We start from the raw sequence: 12,423 nt of genomic DNA on the forward strand, positions 1-12,423 counted from the left end.
TTTTTTGTGTTTTTTTAGTAGAGACGGGGTTTCACCGTGTTAGCCAGGATGGTCTCGATCTCCTGACCTCATGATCCACCTGCCTCGGCCTCCCAAAGTGCTGGGATTACAGGCTTGAGCCACCGTGCCCGGCCTAGTATGAGTATTTATCCCCTCCAAAACTCATGTTAAAATTTATCTTCAATGGGGCAGGATTGAGAGGTCAGGCCTATAAGAGGTGATTGAGTCATGAGTGATTCATGAATTAATGGGTTAATTGATTAATGGGCTACGGAGGTGGGATTTGAAGGGCGACAGGCTAGTCAGAGACGGCACCAGTGGCAGCCAAGAGATCTTTATTGGAGGATCAGCGTGCAAGAAGACGAAGAGAAGGGGAGAAAGAGAGAGAGAGAGAGAGCTGCTGGGGCTGAGTATTTATGTCCTTTAGGGTGATGTGGTGATTGGTGATTGGTGGGAGGGCGGGACCTCGGGGCTAGCAGGAGGTGTTTCCTTTTGATTGGGTGCTTATTTGGCGGGCTGTGCTTGGTGGGTTTAGGGGGCGCCAAGTGGAGGGGGAAGAACCCGGAACCGATGCCTAAGATGGCGTCTTTCATTTATCCAACAGGATTGGTGGCTTTATAAGAAGAGGAAGAGAGAGCTGAGCTGGAACGTCATGTGATGCCTTGCACCACCTTGGGACTCTTCAGGGAGTCCCCACCAGGAAGAAATTCTTCACCAGATGTACTCTCTCGACCTTGGACTTCTCAGCTTCCATAACTGTAAGAAAGAAATTCCTCTTCTCTATAAATCATACGGTGTTTAGAATACCAATTTCAGGCATTCTGTTATAAGCAACAAAAAATGAGCTAAGACAATATCACTGACCGAAAGGCTGTAAAATTTTTGGACTACCCATAATAATACCATCTGCAGTATTGTTTATTCAAAGAGCTTATACTTTTTTTTTACCACTTGGTGTCAGAGTTGTACTATTTGAATATATTAGTGCACTTGGGAAATCTTGTGAGAGTTGTCTGTGAGCTTTAAGCATTTTACTCTTTGTTTAAATAATTTCTTAGTACATAACTATGTTCTGCACGAAGTCACTAAGGAGAGCAAATGTTCTTTTAGTCTTCCTCTGATATTTTTAGGTTAAATTGCGTTTGTTGCCACATTGGAAGGGAAGACTACCACTGTGAGAAGTGCACACATAATTTATGAGAGAATTCTTGGAGGTTCAAACAATGTTTTCTCATTTTTGCAGAAGACAGGAATATGTCTGTCTCTCAGATTAATCCTCTGTGTAAGAACCAATTAAATACTTCTCTCTCTAAATGACATCTAGGAGGATTTACCTCTCCCAGGATGACAGCCTGATTTCTGACGGAGGGATCAGAGAACCAGGATAAATACTGGATAAATGGATCAAGTATTTCAAATACAAAAACAGTGCTAAGTGACTATTAAGATAAGTCACTTATTAATTTATTCAACAAAGATTTATTGATCTTCTGTAATGTTTTGGGCCCTGGTTTGGGAAGATTCCCGATTCCCATGGTATTAGCCAACTTTTCTACCCAGCCCACCTTTGGCGTCTGTCTATTGCAGTATTCCTCACATATCCTGAGTTTGACAAACATGAAAAGATAATGACCTGTTATAAAAAGAGAGACTAAGCCCGGATATATTGCAGGAAAAAGAATCATCTTGGTGCCTGGAATATTCAAGGTATTCTCTTTTAAAGAAGTGGTAAAACATACGTAAACATAAAATTTGCCACTTTGATTCATCATCAGGGTATTATTAAGAATTTGCCTATTGGGCCCAGGCGTGGTGGCTCATGCCTGCAATCCCAGCGCTTTGGGAGGCCAAGGTGGGTGGATCATGAGGTCAGGAGTTTGAGACCAGCCTGGCCAACATGGTCAAACCCCGTCTCTACTAAAAATACAAAAATTAGCTGGGCACAGTGGCAGACGCATGTAATCCCAGCTACTCAAAAGGCTGAGGCAGGATAATTGCTTGAACCTGGGAGGCAGAGGTTGCAGTGAGCTGAGATTGCGCCATTGCACTCCAGCCTGGGCAACTAGAGCAAAACTCTGTCTCAAAAAAAAAAAAAAAAAAAAAAAAGAATTTGCCTATTGGTACCAAGGTTTTGCAATGACATTTTAATGAAAATTGGATTATAAGAATATGATTAGGCCAGGCGAAGTGGCTTACTCCTGTAGCACTTTAGGAGGCTGATGTGGGCAGATCACTTGAGTCCAGGAGTTTGAGAACAGCCTGGGCAACATAGTGAGACCTCATCTCTACAAAAAATACAAAAATTAGCCGGGCATAGTGCACACACCTGTGGTCCCAACTACTTGGGAGGCTGAGGTAGGAGGATCATTTGAGCTTGGGAGATGTAGGTTGTAGTGATCCATGATTGTGCCACTGCACTCCAGCCTGGGCGACAAAGTGAGACCCTGTCTCAAAAAAAAAAAAAAAAGATTAATTAGACATATTAAATATGTACCTAAAAAAGCAACTATGAATAAGGAGTCAGTTAAAAAAAAAAGAAACTAAACAGATGTGGGAGATTTCCACACTTACTTTGAAACTGGCGATATCCAGGCTGTATGCTATGCTATTTTTTCTTTTTAAAAATTTTAGTTTGGCTGGGTGCGGTGGCTCACGCCCGTAATGCTAGCACTTTGGGAGGCCAAGGCGGGCAGATCACGAAGTCAGGAGATCGAGACCATCCTGGCTAACATGGTGAAAGCCCGTCTCTACTAAAAGTACAAAAATTAGCTGGGCATGGTGGTGCATGCCTGTAATCCCAGCTACTTGGGAGGCTGAGGCAGGAGAATCGCTTGAACAAGGGAGTTGGAGGTTGCAGTGAGCTGAGATTGCGCCACAGTACTGCAGCCTGGCAACAGAGCGAGACTCTGTCTCAAAAAATAAATTTATTTATTCACTTAAAAATATATTCTCAAGTTTCAAAACTCAAAGACATAAATTTTTTTTTCTTTTTTTTTGAAATGGGATCTCGCTATCTTGGCCAGGTTGGTCTTGAACTTTTGGCTTCAAACAATCCTCCCACCTCAGCCTCCCAAAATGTTGGGATAACAGGTATGAGCCACCATGCCAAACCCTAGAAGGTTTTATATATATACTGAGAAGCTTCTCCTTATCACTGATCCCTGGTCACCCTCTTACCCTTGCTAGAGGCAACCAATAGTGACAACATTTAAAAAATATTTTCAGAGATATTTTATTATTCTGTATACCAAAGTGCATATATTCTCTATCCCCCCACCCTTTTTATGTCTGAATAGTATTTCATTGTATTGTCAGGCAAAATTGTGAAAGATTTTGAAATGAGAAAAAAGAAACAGAGAAAAGAAAAAAAGATTACTGGGTGTCTTTTCAATGGAATACTGAGTGTTTTTAGTGAACACTTCTAGGTTACCTAATACTATAGGAGTCTGTATCTTCCACTGTCTTAATGGAGTATTTTAAACACGGTTAAGTTGGAGAAAATGGGAAGTAATGTAAGTGAATTTTGCCTGCTGGAGAGGCAATTGATTTCCCTTTCTCCCCAAGAGGTCCATTTTATATCTATTAACAAATTAATTTCATTATTCCTAATGGCCTATATATCTGTTCTTTATTTTTTTATTTTTATTTTTGAGGAGTCTGACTTTGTTGCCCAGGCTGGAGTGCAGTGGCGCAACCTCAGCTCACTGCAACCTCTGCCTCTTGGGCTCAAGTGATTCTCCTGCCTCAGCCTCCCAAGTGGCTGGGATTACAGGCGCCTGCCATCAAGCCTAGCTAATTTTTGTATTTTTAGTAGAGAAAGGGTTTCACCATGTTGGCCAGGCTGGTCTTGAACTCCTGGACTCCAGTAATCTCCCACCTTGGCTTCCTAAACTGCTGGGATTACAGGTGTGAGCCACCGTGCCCAGCCTCTATCTGTTCTTTAGATTGTTCTTTGAACAATTTGTTACAAAGAAAATTTTTCTTTTCTTTCTTTTAAGAAACTCACTGTCTATGTAACATCTTATTGGTTCCCTCATTAATCAATGAGTTACAACGTTGGCATATGTTAATTTTATATTAGTATGATAGCCATAATTTTACCTATAAAAATTATCCCTAATAGTTTTAGGTGGTCATCCACTGAGATGCCTGATGACAAAGCCAGGTAAACTGCCTTGCTGGAAAAGTGGATTTTGTGGGTTACTTAAACGTAGGATATTGTTTCTTAGATCCCAGAATAATCCCTAGTGTCAGTAGAACTTTAACTTGGCTATTTCTCTAGTTTTTTCGCATTTTTTTCTTGATTTTGTGTTTTCTTTTGTTCACACATGACAAATAAGTATTCTTTACTGGTGGCAGCAGTGACTGGGGATTTGATTTTATGGTGTGATGTATTTGATGCTTTCTGTAAATGGATGATAGTGATTTATTTCTATTGAGTGAGAGATGACAGAAAATTTGGCTTGCTAGTCTTTTTTTGTTTATTTTGAACTCAGTTAAAAATGTTATGTTCAGTGGAAAAGAGAACAGTTCTTCAATATTTGCACTGTTGAGCTTCTGTGTGTGTGTGTGTGTGTGTGTGTGTGTGTGAGACAGAGTCTCTCTCTGTTGCCCAGGCTGGAGTGCAATGGCATGATCTCCACTCACTGCAACCTCCACCTCCCAAGTTCAAGCAATTCTCCTCCTCGCCCTCCTGAGTAGCTGGGATTACAGGTTCCCATCACCATGCTCGGCTAATTTTTGTATTATTAGTAGAGATGGGGTTTCACCATGTTGGCCAGGCTGGTCTCAAACTGTTGAGCTCAGTTGATCCACCCACCTCGGCCTCCCAAAGTGCTAGGATTACAGGCGTGAGCCACCGTGCCCGGCTGTCGAGCTTTTGTGTTTCTATGTTTACTCTTGACCTATGGCTGAAGTTGTAGAACTGAAGCTGTAAGTTTTCTATATATCTGTGCCTATGTGTCTTTGTGTTTATGTGTCTATAATTCAGAAAGACCCTTTCCTCCCATTTTATGAGTATAAAATGTTTTCTTAGCTCCAGAAAGTATTAATAAATTAGATTATAATCTCTTAAATTAAAGGGGCTCTGTTCTGATTGGCTTATTGAGTTAAATAAGTGCTTATATAAACCAAATATCCCTTAAAATGCGTGTAACAGAAGGACTTTTTTTTGGTCTTTTTTCCCCCCCTTTTTGTGGAGAACAGGGTCTCACTGTATTGCCTAGACGGGTCTTGAACTCCTGGGCTCAAGCTGTCCTTTCGCCTCTGCCTCCCTAAGAGCTGTGATTACAGGTATGAGCCACCACGCACAGCCAGGACTTTGACTTCTAACATTTTAAATGTGCTAAACTTTAAAAAATTCTTCTTATAGAAACTTAATTTAGGAATATTTTAGGAATCCCCGTTCACATAATTAAAGCAAATGAGATTACTATAATAATTTTGATGAGAAAATAACAACTATATCTTTTCTGGATTTATCAGTGTATTAAATCATAAAATGCAATTATACAATTTATTTTACTGGGGCTTATTTTTTCTAAACTTAAATAGGACATACAGATTTTCCAGTCAAGTAAGCTAACATTACTCCTCCATAATGTTTAAGATTATAAATAACATAAATTTATGTGAAATAAAATAGAATAATTATTTTGACAAACCTTTATATAAAGAATAATTAAATTTTTAAAGTCTTCCAGTTTAAACAACTTTTGAGATTTTTGGGTAGCTTACAATCTTGAATTAATATTACGTTAGGGCCGGGCGCGGTGGCTCACGCTTGTAATCCCAGCACTTTGGGAGGCCGAGGTGGGCGGATCACGAGGTCAGGAGATCGAGACCACGGTGAAACCCCGTCTCTACTAAAAATACAAAAAATTAGCCGGGCGTGGTGGCGGGCGCCTGTAGTCCCAGCTACTTGGAGAGGCTGAGGCAGGAGAATGGCGTGAACCCTGGAGGAGGAGGTTGCAGTGAGCCGAGATTGCGCCACTGCACTCCAGCCTGGGCGACAGAGCGAGACTCCGTCTCAAAAAAAAAAAAAAAAAAAAAAAAAAAAAAAAAAAATATTACGTTAGGCAAATGTATGAGTAATTATTGGATACGTAAATAATTTCTAAGATGCAATTCTGAGATTTTGATTATTAAATATCATATTATTTCTATGCTTTTGCTTATTTTTAAATATTCTGTAAATAATCTAAATCTTTGAATCATTTAATGAATGTGCTCATTTTGCCACTCTATGATGTAAAAGGGATGTGTATGTCTGTAGAAAGTTGTGCTATGTGTGTTCGTGAACTTTGCTAGTCTACTAAAATATTCCTTTATATTAAACAGTTTTCAATTACCTACCTTCATCCAATTTTCTGTGTAAAGTACAGGTTAACTACTTTGATTAAAAGTTATAACTACAGCTTGGGCAACATAACAAGACTCCATCTCTACGAAAAAGAAAAAAATTAGCTGGGTGTGGTGCCTGTAGTTTGTCCTAGCTGCTCAGGAGGCTGAGGTGAGAGGATCGCTTGAGTCCAGGAGTTCAAGGCTGTGGTGAGCTATGACTGCACTAGTGCACTCCAGCTTAGGTGGCAGAGTGAGACCTTGTCTAAAATAAATTATAATTAATATGGCTCATTGAGACTATACTGTGAACATTGGTGCTAGAGAAATATAATTATTTATGTGCCTTGTTTGTCAAGGAAAAAGAGAGTAGTTTTATCCTAATGGAGGTATTCTCAAACCCTTTGATCTCAGGATCCCTTCACATTTTTAAAACTTTTAAGGACAACTAAAGAGCTTTTGTTTAAGTAGGTTATATTTATCAGCATTTGCCATATTGAAAATGAAAATTAAGAAAACTTTAAAGTATTTGATCCTTTTGAAAACAGAGATGATGAACTCATTGCATGCTAACCTAAATAACACATTTAATAAAAACAAATTATATTTTAAAAAATTAGTGAGGAGACTTGCATTGTTTTAAATTTTTGCAAATCTCTTTTAGAGCTGGCTAATAGAACACAGCCAGAGTCTCCTATCTCCTGTATTCAATCTGTGATATCATATATCATATGGCTTATAAAAAAACTTCATTGTACACTGGTGAGAAGATAAGTGAAAAAGGCAATTCTAAGGTGTCAATTTATTCTAGAATATGAAACATTGAAAATGAATTTGCCTCAGTTTATAGTACCTGAGTCTGAAAAGAATATATGCAATGGGCTAAAATTTTGGCATAGTTTGCCTAGTTTTGATGGTCTTGCTTTCTTGGTTTACTGATTAATGCCTTTGTCTACAATAGGTGAGATAAAAAAAAAATTCTGTGTATAGCAAAGTGTCTGTGTTTTACCAGAGTAATTTTCTGTGCTTTATATTAACTTATATGTCCTTTTTTTTTTTTTTTTTTTGAGATGGCGTCTTGCTCTGTCACACAGGCTGGAGTACAATGGTGTGATCTCAGCTCACTGCAATCTCTGCCTCCCAGGTTCAAGTGATTCTCATGCCTCAGCCTCCCAAGTAGCTGGGATTACAGGCACATGCCACCACACCCAGCTAATTTCTGTATGTTTAGTAGAGATGGGGTTTCACCACGTTGGCCAGGCTGTTCTTGAACTCCTGACCTCAGGTGATGTGCCTGCCTCAGCCTCCCAAAGTGCTGGGATTACAGGCACGAGCCACCACGCTCGGCCTTTTATGTCCTTATTTAGGAAAAATAAGAACAAAGAGTCTTCATTTATGAAAGAGGAGGCTGCTTACAAGGCAGCCAGGTGAGGTGGATGGATGATATTTCTCAAACCATCTCTCTGAAAATTTGGAGATGAGGGTTTTTAAGAATTGTCTGGTGGTCAGGGGGCTAGGGAATGGGTTCTACTGATTGGTTGGATCAGGGATGAAATCACAGAGGTGTCAAAACTGTCTTCATGTGTTAAGTCAGCTCCTTGGTGGGGGTAACCAGTCCGGGTGGTGTCAGTTGGTCCACCAGAATGCCAAGTCTGAAAAATATCTCAAAGATCAGTCTTAGGTTTCACAATAGGGGTGTTAGCTATAAGAGTAATTGGAGAAGTTACCAATATTGTAACCACTGGTTATGTGACTCCTCGAGCAGTAAGCAATTATAAAAAGTGAGCTAAGAGACAATGATTGATTACTGTTTATGCATATATTTTAACAGCATTCAGGGTCCTACAGTAATCTTAACTTTGTAGGCTTTTATTAGTTTTATAAATGTGGTTTCAGACCCTAAACACAGGGATGAGTTTTGGGAAGGGACTGTTATTATCCTCACTTTAAAGTTAAATTGTAAACTAAATTTCTCCCACAGTTAGCTTGGTCTATGCACAGAAATCAGCAAAGGCACTTAACTTGTGAAGTTAGAAACAAGGTGAAATCAGTTATGTCAGTTTTTCTAACTGCTATAATTTTGCCAAGGCAGTTTCAGATTGTTTACATTTTTCTGGTTAACTCTTTCCCCTTTTGCCCTGTGAATACCTGCCAGCTGCAGTGTTTACCCTGAGATAACTTTGCCATTAAACATCTCATTTTTATTATTATTTTTGCATTGCTCTAGTATATCAACTTTAGAAACAAAAGACATCATCATTCTATTTATAGCATTCTGGTTTTGGTAGTGGTATTTCCATTTACAAAATATAGTAATTCTCGATTGCTGAAAATGTCAAATCCTAGAAAATGTAGCATTCCTATGCACGATGTTAACATCATTCTTGAACAGTTATTGACCAAAGATTCATTTGATGAATACAATTTTTCTGAAATAGACAATTCTGATGATTCAGATGATTCTGATGTTAGTTCTGTTTAGAAATAACTCCAAGATCAGTTTTTATATTTTATTTTCACTTTAAAAATCAGACAGATTTGCTTCAGCCTCAGAGCGTGTTTATGTAAAATTAAATGAGCGTTGGTAACAAGCTGCCCCCCACTTTTTTTAAAATGGGGAAAGGGTTAAAGGGGGAGATTAGCATTTTTCAAGGGGAAGTGTTTCCTTACAGAGGGGTTTTAACTAAACAAAAGGAGTATAGAACTTTTTTTGGTAGGGGATAGTAGGGGGTTCCTGAATGGATGAAATTGTCTACTAATTAAGAAAAGGTTTACCAATTCCCATAGTGTTTGTGCTCATGGTCATTCTTAGGATAATATACAACATCTAGGTCTAAGATTGGAAGGGGAAATATCATGTATTATTTTGAGTCTTTTGGTTGGGGATATTAATAAAAATGTGATAAAATCAAGGTAAACTGAACAAAACCTTTGCTCCCAAAATTGATTCTTCCAGACAAGGTAAGAACGGAAATATTGGAATCCAGCAAAGAGTATACAGGTAGCCAAAGGAAACAGTAACTGAAAAGATTAATATAATTTACAGAAATGATCCTCAGAAGAATAAAGAGTTGATCGATTGTATTAACTTTTATAAAGGAAAAAAGGAAAAAGAAGAGCTAAAATAGGATTCAAGTTTGTTACCTTTGACAGTCTAGCTAGAGAGTGTATAGGACTCTTGGGAATTTCTCCAGAGTAGATGGGAAGTCTTGGTCTGTCCCTACAAAGATAGGAGAAATTTGGGTAACTGATGGTTTGTACTAGACATTTGTTGTTTTGTGCTGTCATCCTTCTGTTAACAGTGTCCTAACTTTTTTCAGAAAAAGCATCTTTTATCTCACTTCCAGTTCATATAGTTTATTAGTTTGGATTCCTTTAAGCAGAGCCTGAGATTAGAAGTTGGGTGTAGGGATTTATTTGGGAAATGATAGCAAGAAGCAGAAGTGAGGAAGTAGGGAGAGTATGAAACACATGAAACATGGAAAAGCCAATAGCCAATAGAGTGATTTATCAAGTTCATTATCACTGTGGCAAGTGGGGCTCAATTCTGTCAAAGATCCCATAGGAACTCATTAGAATGTTCCTAGGTATAACCTCTCTGAAGGTTGGGAGGCTGCGGAATTATCTGCTATCTCCATCCCTACTTGGTTGAATATTGCCACTAGGGACATTAAATCCCCTGCACTTTGGGCCTGTGCCCATGTAGAGGTTGAGGAAAATTCCCATTGCTTTGGAAAGCCTCGAAGCAGAAAAGTGGAGAAACACAGGGCAGGTGCTTGAGTGTGGTGGGTTCAGTATGCACAGAAAATTCTATCACAGCTGATGCTGAAATCAGAGTTGGCACAAGGGGAAGTGACACAGGGTACCAAAGAGTCTGTTACAGTAGCTTAAGTGGTATTGAGTCCATTCCATGTTCAGGAGCGGGAATATGACTTAACTGGGAAATCAGAATGGTGCATTCCCTGGGGTGTTTGGTTTAAAAATGGGCATGCTACCCTATTTGGACTGATTAGAGTCAGGCCTAAGACTTTTGTTTGTCTACAATAAAAGAGATACTTTCTTATTTTATGGGGCAGAAGCAATAAAGACTAAGCCTGGAGATACAAGATGGCTACAATTGTAACCCACAGTCAATTGTAATCCACAAAGATTAAATGGAAAATTCCAGAAATAAATAATTCATAAGCTTTAAATTATACACTGTTATGAGTAGTGTGATGAAACCTTGTGCCATCCTACTCCATCCCACCCAGAACATGAATAATCCCTTTGTCGAGTGTATCCATGCTGTATGCTCTACTCACCTGTTACGGTTTTGCTGTGTCCGCACCCAAATTTCATTTTGAATTCCCACGTGCTGTGGGAGGGACCCAGTGGGAGGTAATTGAGTCATGGGGGCAGGTCTTTCCTGTGCTGTTCTCGTGACAGTGAATAAGTCTCATGAGATCTGATGGTTTTATAAAGGGGAGTTTCTCTGAATAAGCTCTCTTCTCCTGTCTGCTGCCATGTGAAACATGTCTTTCACCTTCCGTCATGATTGTGAGGCCTCCCCAGCCACATGGAACTGTAAGTCCATTAAACTTTCTTTTGTAAATTGCCCAGTTTGGGGTATGTCTTTATCAGCAGTGTGAAAATGGACTAATACATCACTTATTAGTCACCTAGTAGCCATCTTGGTTATCAGATTTACTGTCATGGTATCATAGTGCTTGCTTCAGGTAACCCTTATTTTACTTAGTAATGGCCCCAAAGTGCAAGAGTAGTGATACTCACAATTTGGATATGCCAAAGAGAAGCTATAAACTGCTTCCTTTAAGTGGAAAGGTGAAAGTTCCCAACTTAGTAAGGAAAGAAAAAAAATCACATGCTGAGGTTGCTAAGATCTGTGGTAAGAACAAATCTTCTGTCTGTGAAATCGTGAATAAGGAAAAAGAAATTTATGCTAGTTTTGCTGTTGCACCTTACACTGCAGAAGTTATGGCCACAGTGCATGATGAGTGCTTAGTTAGGATGGAAAAGGCCTTAAGTCTGTGAGTGAAAGACATGAATAAATATGTGTTTTGCTTGATGGCAATAGGGTTTGGTACTATCTTGTTTCAGGCATCCAGTGGAGGTCTTAGAACATATCCCCTGAGGATAAGCGGATACTACTGTAGATGTTATATTTTACAACTACATATATTAAAAACTTCACAAGACAGTGTCATATTTGCTTTAAATAATTAATCTTTTAAAGAAGAAAAAATGGTCTCTCATATTTACTCATATTAACCACTTCAAAAGCTCTTTATTTCTTTCTGAAGATCTCAGTTTCCATTTGGTTTCATTTTTCTCTCAGTCTAAAAAAAAGGTTCTTTGACATTTCATATAGTACAGTTCTCCTTTTAATATTCTACTGCATGGAAATCTCTTTATCTTGCCTTTGTACTTGAAAAGACATTTTCATTGGATATGGAATTCTGAGTTGATAGATTTATTTTTTTCTTTCAGCACTTTAGAGATGTTTCACTGTCTTCTGATCACCATAGTTTCTGAGGAGGAAATCAGTGTTTATTAGAATAATTGTCCCCATATAAGCAATATGTCATTTTTCTTTGGCTACTTTCAAGAAGATTTTTTCTTTATTGTTGCTTTTTGGCAGTTTGACTATGATGTGTCTAAATGTGATTTTCTTCAAATTTATCCTTCTGGGCAGCTTTTTTTTTTTTTTTTTTTCCGAGACAGGGTCTCACTCCGTCACCCAGACTGGAGTGTAGTGGTGCAATCTTGCCTCACTGCAACCTCCGCCTGCCAGGCTCAAGCAATTCTCCTGCTTCAGCCTCCCAAGTAGCTGGGATTACAGACACACGCCACTAACGCCCAGCTAATTTTTGTATTTTTAGTAGAGATGGGGTTTCACCATGTTTGCCAGGCTGGTTTCAAACTCCTGACCGCAAATGATCCATCCTCCTCGGCCTCCCAAAGTGCTGGGATTACAGGCATGAGCCACTGCGCCCGGCCTTTATGGGCAGCTTGACTCTAAATGATGTCTTTCACCAAATTTCAAAATTTTGGGCCATTAAATTTCAAACATCCCCCCTCCCC

General features: G+C 39.0%; 1 protein-coding gene across 3 annotated transcripts in view; it reads left to right on the plus strand.

Moving 5' to 3' along the window:
- The first annotated feature begins 556 nt into the window (after positions 1-556).
- Positions 557-12,423, plus strand: part of FILIP1 (filamin A interacting protein 1) — a 264,825-nt gene continuing 252,958 nt past the window's right edge. Inside the window, exon 1 of one of the 3 annotated variants that reach the window (XM_055255790.2) lies at positions 557-758. The gene's annotated coding sequence lies outside the window, so the exon portion shown is untranslated. The remainder of the gene's footprint in view (positions 759-12,423) is intronic. The other 2 variants (XM_055255809.2, XM_063629786.1) reach the window with 2 other exon arrangements.

The sequence above is a fragment of the Symphalangus syndactylus genome, chromosome 2, assembly GCF_028878055.3.
Source record: "Symphalangus syndactylus isolate Jambi chromosome 2, NHGRI_mSymSyn1-v2.1_pri, whole genome shotgun sequence".
NCBI lineage: Eukaryota > Metazoa > Chordata > Mammalia > Primates > Hylobatidae > Symphalangus > Symphalangus syndactylus.